This window comes from Leucopleurus acutus, assembly GCF_964270905.1.
Source record: "Leucopleurus acutus genome assembly, chromosome: 11".
In the NCBI taxonomy this organism is placed as follows: domain Eukaryota; kingdom Metazoa; phylum Chordata; class Mammalia; order Artiodactyla; family Delphinidae; genus Leucopleurus; species Leucopleurus acutus.
In genome coordinates, this window is record NC_139152.1 from 1,419,238 (window position 1) to 1,429,933 (window position 10,696).

General features: G+C 45.6%; 1 protein-coding gene across 1 annotated transcript in view; it reads right to left on the reverse strand.

The window, feature by feature from the left end:
• Positions 1 to 4,797, reverse strand: part of BCL2L13 (BCL2 like 13) — a 65,676-nt gene extending 60,879 nt beyond the window's left edge. Inside the window, exon 1 of the mRNA XM_082851132.1 lies at positions 4,731 to 4,797. The gene's annotated coding sequence lies outside the window, so the exon portion shown is untranslated. The remainder of the gene's footprint in view (positions 1 to 4,730) is intronic.
• Between the last annotated feature and the right edge of the window lie 5,899 nt (positions 4,798 to 10,696).

Genomic DNA, 10,696 nt, shown 5'->3' on the forward strand with positions numbered 1-10,696 from the left:
GTCACAGTAATCCTGCACACCAGAAGGAAATGATAACAGTCTCAACTTTATTGATGGACAAACAAGAATAGACAATTTATTTGCCCCAAATCGTTAACAGCTAGTTAACAGTGCAACCACTTGGTTGAGTACATCCTCTTCCGCTCCGAACTCTCAGGCCTTAACTGTATTCATTCAATACACATCTCCTGCAAGCCAGGCAACGTGCTGGGTGAGAGGAACACAGAGGTGGAAACACTAACACTAATGATAACAGGAAAAAATGGTAGAAAAACAAGGCAATTTCCCAAATATCAGACACCCACAATACCAAAAGAAGCAAATTTGTCAATTTTCAGAACGGGACAGGGGGGCAAAAAGGAAAAAGACAGGTTAAAGAAAAAGTAAATATGATCTGAGACCACCACCCAGAGCTTTCCTGGAAGCAGGGGACCAGGCTCAGGTCCACCCCACTACTTACTCACCAACCAGAGCACATTTCATGCCTAAGACAGCTCAAGCTTCCTTTTAAATGAAGAAAAAGACACAGCTACTTTTACTCTTTAAATTTTATCTAGAACCCTATAGAATTCAAATTAGGTATAAGTGTTCTTGGTATCAAGAAGTGATTAAATACAAGAGTGATCTTCAATATAAAAACTCCTGCTTTTTACACAATTCTAACAACCTACTGAATACAGTTGTGTTACCCAGCTGTTTCTTTCTCTGCCTTACACCTTTAATTTGCTCTTCTCTCAAGTTACAGGTAGCTGTCAGCCAGATGGACAGCCTGAGGAAGCTCTGGGTAACTTAATCCTGTGTTTATACATACATTTGGTGGCATCTCCGAAACATCCATGATCCTTCAGTAACAAATGTAATATCCACAATCTTACAATAAATCGTCTTTTTTTAAAACCAGATTTCTATTATGAGTACCAGTGCAAATCCCAGGATGTTAATAGATAGTACTGTGGGAATTAGGCACATTTTATGAACGGTAACCAGAAGGTATACAGCAACTATTACATTCTACTTTAAATTCTTATGAAAAGGGGTGGGATAGGGAGGGTGGGAGGGAGGGAGACGCAAGAGGGAAGAGATATGGGAACATATGTATATGTATAACTGATTCACTTTGTTATAAAGCAGAAACTAACACACCATTGTAAAGCAATTATACCCCAATAAAGATGTTAAAAAAAAAAATTCTTATGAAAAGCAAATCTGCAGCAACATGAGTTTTTTGTAGTTGTTTCCCAACCTTGTCTGATCATAATCATCTTGGAGGCTATTAAAAACAAATTTCTAGGGCTTCCCTGGTGGCGCAGTGGTTGAGAGTCCGCCTGCCGATGCAGGGGACACGGGTTCGTGCCCCGATCAGGGAGGATCCCACATGCCGCGGAGCGGCTGGGCCCGGGAGCCATGGCCGCTGAGCCTGCGCCTCCGGAGCCTGTGCTCTACAACGGGAGAGGCCACGGCAGTGAGAGGCCCGCATACCGCAAAAAAAACAAAAAAACAAATTTCTAGCACCCACATCAGAAATACTAACTTAGAATATCATACCTATATTCTATTTCTTAACCCCATAGAACCACAGCAGAAAAATATTACAATCTAACATGATGTAATTATTTCAAGAAGCTTTGTATTTAGACTATCTCCTCCCACTAAAATAAAACTGTAATAAGATTGTTAAATACTGCAATAATGTGGAGTTGAGTAGATATACAATCCCAGTTTACAAAGAGAAAAGTGAAAATCCACAGATAATTCAGTCACAAATGAAAACTCTGGAGTTTTAAGCACGGACAAAGTTTTTGATTCCCCGATCCCAGTCTCCAGACCCACTGGTGGTTTTAGCAAAGAATTTTTAAGCTCCACGAAGTAGCATGAAGTCCAATGACTTATTTCTTCAATCTGTACTTTATTAGGTATCATACAATTCTAGGACTTTCTGCAAAAGAAAAGTTACATAATCCTAATTAAAATTGTGAAACTGTAAAAATTTCACTGGGTCCAACTGAGAAATGCAACTAAGCATTTGAAAACTCAGCAGACACTAACTATTTCAGTGTCTACTGTCCCTTTCCAACTGGAACGTGCCTAGCTGAAGACGCCAGTTCAATCCTGTGCTAAGGGCCGTCCAAAAATGTTTCCACTCAGCAGCTGGCACTCCAACATAATGTACTTAAAGAGGAATGCCTCACTCTCACTCTCCCCACAAACACATAGTCAGGCTTCCCATATATGAGTAGATAACGCGCATAAAAGGGAAACATGAAAGTCAATTTCTCTGCTCCACTCCTACGTATGTGCCACAGAGAAATGAAAACACATTGTCTATGCAAAAACGTTCACATGAATGGTCACAGCAGCATTACGTATTAACAGCCAAACAGTGGAAGTAACTGCCCGTCAACTGATGAATTTTAAAAACGTAGTCTATTCATACAATGCAACATTATGTGGCCATAAAAAGGAAAGAAATGCCACTACCTGCTACAACATGGAGGTAAAAGCCAGTCACAAAAGACCACATATTGTATAATTCTGTTCATATGAAATATCCAGAACTGGGGGATCTACAGAGAAGTAAAACAGTGGCTGCCTAGGTGGGGGAGTGTGGGAATAAAGGATGACTGCTAATGAGTACAAGGTTTCTTTCGGGAATGAAAACTGCAGTGATAGGTGCACACTCTGTGACTACACATGTGAACAACTTAATGGTATCTCAACAAAACACTACTAAAAAAAAAAATCAGCAACTCTGAAAAGAGCCCCCTTCCTTCAACCCTGTTAACATATATTAATTAAGAACTCTTGGGCTTCCCTGGTGGCGCAGTGCTTAAGAATCGCCTGCCAATGCAGGGGACACGGGTTCGAGCCCTGGTCCGGGAAGATCCCACATGCCGCGGAGCAACTAAGCCCGTGAGCCACAACTACTGAGCCTGCACTCTAGAGCCCACGAGCCACAACTACTGAGCCCGCGTGCCTAGAGCCCGTGCTCCGCAAGAGAAGCCACCGCAATGAGAAGCCCGCGCACCCCAACGAAGAGTAGCCCCTGCTCGCCGCAACTAGAGAAAGCCCGCATGCAGCAACGAAGACCCAATACAGCCATAAATTAATTAATTAAAAAAAAAAAAACTCTTGGGGGGGACTTCCCTGGTGTCGCAGTGGTTAAGACTCTGTGCTCCCATTGCAGGGTGCCTGGTTCCATCCCTGGTCGGGGAACTAGATCCCGCATGCATGCTGCAACTAAGAAGTCCACGTGCCGCAACTAAGACTTGGCACACCTTAAACAGACAAATAAATAAATATGTTAAAAAAAAAAAAAAGAACTCTTGGGAATTCCCTGGCGGTCCAGTGGTTAAGACTGTGCTTCCATGGCAGGGGGCGGCGGTTCCATTCCTGGTCCGGGAACAAAGATCCCGCATGCTGCGCAGAGCGGCCAAAACAAAAAAGAACTCTTGGTGACCACTTATTTGGAATAAGATATGCATCAAAATCAAGTTTGAAAAAACTATGATTAAAAAGCAGGATGGTGGTACTGTGATTGGTAACAACTGCTGCTTTGTATGTCTAAAATGTTTCATAAGAGAAACATGTTCTTAAAACAATACTTATTGTTGCAAATCACTTGTCCTAAAAGCTGAGCAAGATATGTAGTAAATATTGACTAACTGACGGGCTAACGAGCACCTTTTCTCTACAAAACGCCTTGGACTCAACCGTCTGTATCCCTCAACCGAACTCAATTACTGGGGTACGGTCCTCCGTAAGAAAATCCATCCTTTGGAAAAAAAAAATACTGAGAATGGTACTTGACCAATCAGAGTAAAAGAATTTTCAAAGTCCCTAACGGCCTATTATCAAACGAAGAATATTCCATAGTGGCTTAAAGATTTTCAATTTACAGTGTACATTTATTTATCCCGCGATGTACGTGAGGTATAAGCAGTTCACCACCTACACGAACACTTGCTTAATTTTCTGGGAGACTGAAGACAAGAAGGTACTAGAAGGGTGTGGCAACTCATCCAAGGTCACACAAGTCAGGGCAGAGACCAGCATTCTGGTTTACACCAAACCTCCCGGGGAAATCGCACTGACAGTTTCGCTGGAGGACTTGCTTGTTTTGCCCCACGTCGCAAAGAAACAGGGGAGAGGGGAGACCGTCAGTTTCGTTAAGAACTTGTACAGAAACCGGGCGCTGGCTGCACGGGTAACCGCGCGCTCGTGCGGGCATCGGGCCGACTCCGCAGGGCGGCGGCCAGGGCCCAAGACAGCGGGCCCGAGGCCCCGGCTCCCAGCGGGGAAGCCCCATCTCGGAAAGTCCCGGCACGAAGGAGAGACACTCGGGGTCGGCCTGGGATGGTGGAAGAAAGACCAAAGGAAGAAACGACCTAGCGCGAACCGTGCCGCCTCTAAGGGTGGCAAAAACGAACACGTGAAATAACAGCAACAGCAATGACAGCGGCGTCGGAGCCGCCGGGAGGGGCACCGGGAACCTTGGGTTGAAGCCGCGGCGCGGCCGGCTGGCGGGGACCCAGGCCGCGAGCCCCGCGCACGCACCCCTCGCCCGAGGCCCACGCCCGCCGACCCGCGCCCGGACGCGTCTGAGGGGCAGCGGAACGGCCTCGCGCCCTCAGCCTCTCACTGCCCCCCATCTCCCGCGTCGGCCTCGGGACGCCTCGGGCGAAGCTGGGAAAGGGCCCGGCGAGGCCTGCCCGCAACCCCGCTCCCCTCACCTGGCCCAGGCCCGTGTCCCCGAAGAGGTGAAAACGCGGCGGCGGCGGCGGCTCCGCACAGGATCCCACGGCGGCGGTGGCGGTGGCGGTGGCGGTGGCGGCGGCGGCTCCGACCCGCGGTCCTAATCTACCGCCGCCGCCATGTTGGCGGGTGAGGTCACCCGGCGTGCTTCCGTCAGCGCCGGCGTCGGGGCGGGGAGCCGGGCGCGCCGCCAGGGCGGATCCGCCTTCCCAAGAGGAAGCCCGGACCACGGAGTCCCGGAGGCCTCTTGGCGCAGGTGTGAGCCGGAAGAGCCGCTCTCTCCCGGCCTGCTCGCCTCTTGGGGAGCAGCTCTATGGTTCCGGGCGGCGGCGGCCGGGGACCGCTGGGAAAGAGGCGGACTCGGACGGGCCCACCGTCGTGGGTGCGGAGGCTGGCGACGCTCGCCGGAGGAGCTGTAGGCGAGCCGGCTGACCGAGCGTGGAGTCCGGGGAGCTGCGGCGCCGCAGCGCCGGGTGGGGGGCTGGGCCTTGAGGGTACGGAGCGGGCGGGGGAGCGGGGGCGCCGTAGCGCAGCGAGGAAGGAACGCATCTGCAGCTGCCGCTGGGAGGCGGGGCGGCGTCTCCACCGCGCCTTGGAGGAGCCACTGTGTCCGGGCGCCTGACATGGTCGGGCGGAGGAGCTGAAGGCTGCCTGAGGACAAAAGGCCGATGGGCAGTGCCTGCTAGTGGGGTCAAGGGTTCTTTCTGGGGTGACGAAGATGTTCTCAGGGTGATTGTGCTGGTGGTTGCGCAGCTTTGTGAATACACTCACTTGAAGCCATTTAATTATACTCCGTTGTACATTTCCAAAAGGTGAATATCTCAATACAGCCGTGAAAAAAGAAGTGATAAAAACCTGAACTGATAATGAGGGTGGGTGGCGGAATCCGAAAGAAGGTTGGAGCTCCGAGGCTTTGGGCCCGAGTGACTGAGAACTCGGGTGGTGCTGTTCATAGTGAAATCGGACAGATTTGCCAAGGAGAGACTTACTGAGCTAAGAAAACTATCAATAGTTCCCTAATAGTACCTATTAACCAGGCCATATTAAATCCCCCCGATTCTCCAAGTAATGGCTCTTATAGTTTTTTTTAACATCTTTATTGGAGTATAATTGCTTCACAATGGTGTGTTAGTTTCTGCTGTATAACAAAGTGAATCAGCTATACGTATACATATATCCCCATATCCCCTCCCTCTTGTCTCCCCCCTCCCACCCTCCCTATCCCTCCCCTCTAGGTGGTCACAAAGCACCGAGCTGATCTCCCAGTGCTGTGAAGCTGCTTCCCACTAGCTATCTGTTTTACATTTGGTAGTGTATATATGTCAATGTTACTCTCTCACGTCGTCCCAGCTTACCCTTCCCGCTCGCCGTGTCCTCAAGTCCATTCTCTATGTCTGCGTCTTTGTTCCCGTCCTGCCCCTGGGTTCATCAAAACCTTTTTTTTTTAGATTCCATATAGTTTTTGATTTAAACCAGGATCATGCATTGCATTTGGTTGTTAAATCTTTTAACAGTCTTCTAGTCTTAATTTTTAAAAAGTTGACTTTTTGAATTATACAATGGAAATTAGCAATAAAAGAGAAGCTGACCGTTGTTACATGTGACCATATGGATTAATCTCAAAAGCGTTGAGTCAAAGAAGCCAGACATAAAAATGTACCTACTGTGTGGTTTATATGAATTTCAGGAACAGGCAAAATTAATCAATGGTTATAGAAATCAGCACTGTCGACTGGGAGTGTGGGATTGACTAGAAAAGAGCTTTCTCTCTAGGGTGATGGAATTAGTCTATTGTGGCGATCACACAGGTGTCGGAACTCATCTAATTGTACTTTGTAGGTCTATGCAGTTCATTGTATGTAAATTCCAAAAAAAAAAAGTCATACGGAATAATTCTGTGTAGTTAGGTTGACAATTTGATATATGGTTAAGTAAATTTCAGATTGCTTTCAGTTTTAGGGTTTGCTTTTTCCCCCTTTTTTAATTTTTTGAATAAATACCACAAGGATAGCATATGGGCCAATGGAACAGAATAGAAACTTCAGAATGGTCCACTGATTTTCAACAGAGACAATTCAATGAGGAAAGAGATAGTCTCTTCAGCAAATGGTGTAAAATATATAATGCTTTTACAAAACTTAATCACAAGCAGTTCGTGGGTTTTGGGGTTTGTTTTTTTTTTCTGACGGATCTTATGAGTGACACAGAGACCTAGACTGTAGCCTAATGTGATAATAAAATCTAAACTCTAGATTCCACTCATTCTCATTCATCAGTTATTGAATGCCTACTATGTATGTACCGGGCAGTATGCTGGATGCCGGCAAAAACCATGACGTCCCTCTTGTGAAGCTGACGTTTTCGTTGGAAAACCAGATAAGAACATAGAAATGAAACGAAAAAAAACAAAGTAGTTTAAAATTGTGGCATGTCCTGAAGTAAACAAACAAGGGACAAGAGTAGAAGATTAAGGTGACAGGGTGTTGATGCAAACCTCTCTCCAAGGAGGGGATATTTTAAGTTGAGACCTAAAGACTGAAGAACAACCTAAGGGGCAAGTGCAGGAAAAGATCTCAGGCAAAAAGCTAGAGAACAAACCAGTAAAGCTTGGAGCTGGTGAGAAAGGGAGGAGTGATGAGGTCAATGGGCAGGGCCAGCTCCTCCAGAGCACACAGGAGCCACCAGGGGTTACAAATTAGGGAGTGATTAGAGACCAGCTAGGTTTTAAATTACTTTCTGCTGTGCGGAAAACTGGTTGGAAAAGGCTAAAAAGTGCAAAGCACGTAAGGTAGACTTCCACTGCTTTCTGCCACCATTTGTCTTTTCTTTTAAAAATTAATTCCTCAACATTCAAAGACATGCTTTTCATCTACCTCCAGTTTCTGCACTCCCCAGCAGACAAACTGAAGCCTTACCTTATCTATTCTAGTGACTCAGTTTCCAAATAAACCACAGACTGAGGCCTTAGCTTGGGAGCAGGTAAATCCAGGAGCACGCAAACCTTCTCTTAACTAACCTGAAAGGAATTTAGGTCGGCAGTTTTGGTGAAGCCATAGTCAACAGGCTTATCTGGGAGTGGGATTTTCGGAATTTCTCTGAAAAGCTGTTTTAGTAAAACTTCTTCACAAGACCTAAGCTAGTATAGGAGGAAATTGGATTTGGAAAACTACTAACTAGTTAATCTTTGCATGGGCTCATGATAACTTTTTCAGTTGTGCTTCACTCTGTGAAGCTTACCACGTTCTTACCAGATAGCACCTGGCCTGTTCCTCGGTGAGTCAGCAGAATACTGCAGAAAGCAGTTGTAAGAGCGCTGGCATGGGGGAGAGGGAAGCAGCACAAAAGGCGATGTTAAGTGTGCCTGTAACACTCTTTTATTTAAAAATGAAGTCCTAAGGCAGATGTGACAAATGTTCATTGTCAACTCTGGGTGGTGGTACATGGTACATAGACATTTGAATTCTTTGTACTTTGCTGTATTTTTTAATGTCTGAAAATAATGATAAATCATAAAAATCAGCACTGTTTTCCAAAGAAGCAGAAGCACATTGATCTCTGGATAGTATCACATCTCTTCCAGACATTGTTTCCATAAGTGATTAGACATGTATTAGATTGAGGCTCCCAGTCTTCAGCCTCAGATATTTGCAGAACATTGTAAAAATAAACAGGAGGAGGACTTCCCTGGCGGTCCAGTGGTTAAGAGTCCACGCTTCCACTGCAGGGGGCATGGGTTTGATCCCTGGTCTGGGAAATTCTGCATGCTGTACGGTGCAGCCAAAAATAAATAAACGGGAGGAAGGACTGTAATCCAAACGAGTGAATACCACCTCATCCTGACCTAGCTTGCTGGAGGCATGCATATGCCTGTCTTCTGGGATGATGAATGAAATCATTAGTGCAAAAACTAGGTAGATGAGAGAAACAAGCCTACCATCTGGTTCAGTTGATTAGACTACCGATCAAATTGCGATCAAGTGCATGGATTTCTGTCGCCCTGTTAGGTTTACTGTTTTGTGGCTGAACCCTTCCCTTATCCAACACCACCACTTTTCTCAAATACGTGTACCAACTTGTCATACGCTACAAAGAACAGTGTCCACTAGCACAGCTGGACAATAATTTGGCATTTGTATTAAGAGCCTTAAAAATGGGTGTGCCATTCCCATTAAAAGGACATGCAATGCACTGAGGACACGATATCACACATGTACTTCTCCTGTAATGCAGCACCTGAATGTAATTATGAGGAAACTATCAGATGAAACCCAATTGAGGGACTTTCTACAACTGGCCAATTCAAATGACTAGTACTCTTTAGAAATGTCAGTATCAGGAAAGACAAAGTCTGAGGAACTATTCCGTATTAAAGGAGACTAAAAAGACAAGGTAATTAATACAATAGGTGATGTTGGATTGGATCCTGGATCAGAAAAAAATATATTGCTACGAGGAATACTAATGGAACATATGGCAAAATTTGAATATGGACCTTACTAAATTTCCTGAATTTGATGATATACACCCTTAGTCTTATGAAACACACACTGAACTATTTATTGACTCATGCAATTTTATATATATATACATATATACATATGAAAGTGATAAAATATAGCAAAATATTAATAGTTGGTGAATCTAGGTGATGGGAGTTTATTGCACTATTCTTACAACTTATATTTGAAATTTCTTCAAAATAAAAAGCTAGTAATAAAAATGTGTGTACCCTTTGGCCCATAATTCTATTATTAGGAATCTATCCTAAAAATAAGTTTTCAAAGTATTTTGTCTTTATAAAACGTGGGCTCGAATTTCTCCCTTAATTTTCTGAATAATTTTCTGTAAATGGATCCTGGTAATGATGTTGAAAAATTCACATGCTCATTCAGAATTACAAATAAATTCTGTAGGTAGTCCACCCTAAAGAACGGGGAGCATACCTCCTCACTCCTTAAGTGTGGGCTGCACATAGTACATCTTTCCAAAGAGTAAAGTATGGAAAGGGGGAAAAAAGAGTAACTTTACAGTGGAGAAACCTGACAAGCACTGCTTCAGCCAAGTGATCACGGTCAACAGCAACAGTCAGAAACCAGGCTGACAGCATGAACCCTTGATGTGATGTGATGAAAATGGCCTTCCCTCTGTGCTCTTCCTCCCCAAAACCCACAACCCCTGACCAATTATGTGAAGATCCCCAGAGGTGCATCTATAATATACCTAACAGTATCCCTCAAACCAAGGTCAACAAAGAGGGAAGTTTGAGCAACTGTCACCCCCAAGAAGAACGTACGAGACACGTCAACTAAATGAAAGGTGGTAACCGGGATGGGGTCCTGTAACAGGAAAAGGGCATCAGGGGTGTCACTGAGCAGGACCCTGTGAGGCCTTCCCAGAATAGACCCTCACCCATGTCTTCCGCCTGCCCTTTGTCTGCAGAAGAACTTCAGTCAAGGAATACATTTAATCGGACAAGTGGGAAAATGCAGAAAGGCAAACAGTCAAGCAAGCCAAAATAATAATACGTTAGCCATTACACAGTCAAGGACCTTTAGCTCTCCCTCAGGGCTACACACTTAATGTTCTCAGCCGGGTCCTTCCAGCTGTTCTGCAGACACTGAAGCCCCCACCAGGTGGGAGAGGTTAGCTGCTCGCTGCCCACAGCACACAGGCCTGAGACCGGTTGGAACTAGAAGGTTGATGATGCTGATTCCCGATTACCTCACCAGCAACCAATCAGCAGGAGCTCCACGAGCTCATCATGCCCTGTTCCTGGAACACTGTAAGACTCCTCAACACCCCCTCCAGGTGGGACACACTGTTTTGAGGGCATTAGCCTGCCGTGGCCCCCTGTGCCTGGCAAAGCAATAAAACTGTTGTTTTCTACTTCACCCAAAACTCCGTCTCCAAGATACAACCCGGCACTGGCGTACAGAGGCCGAAT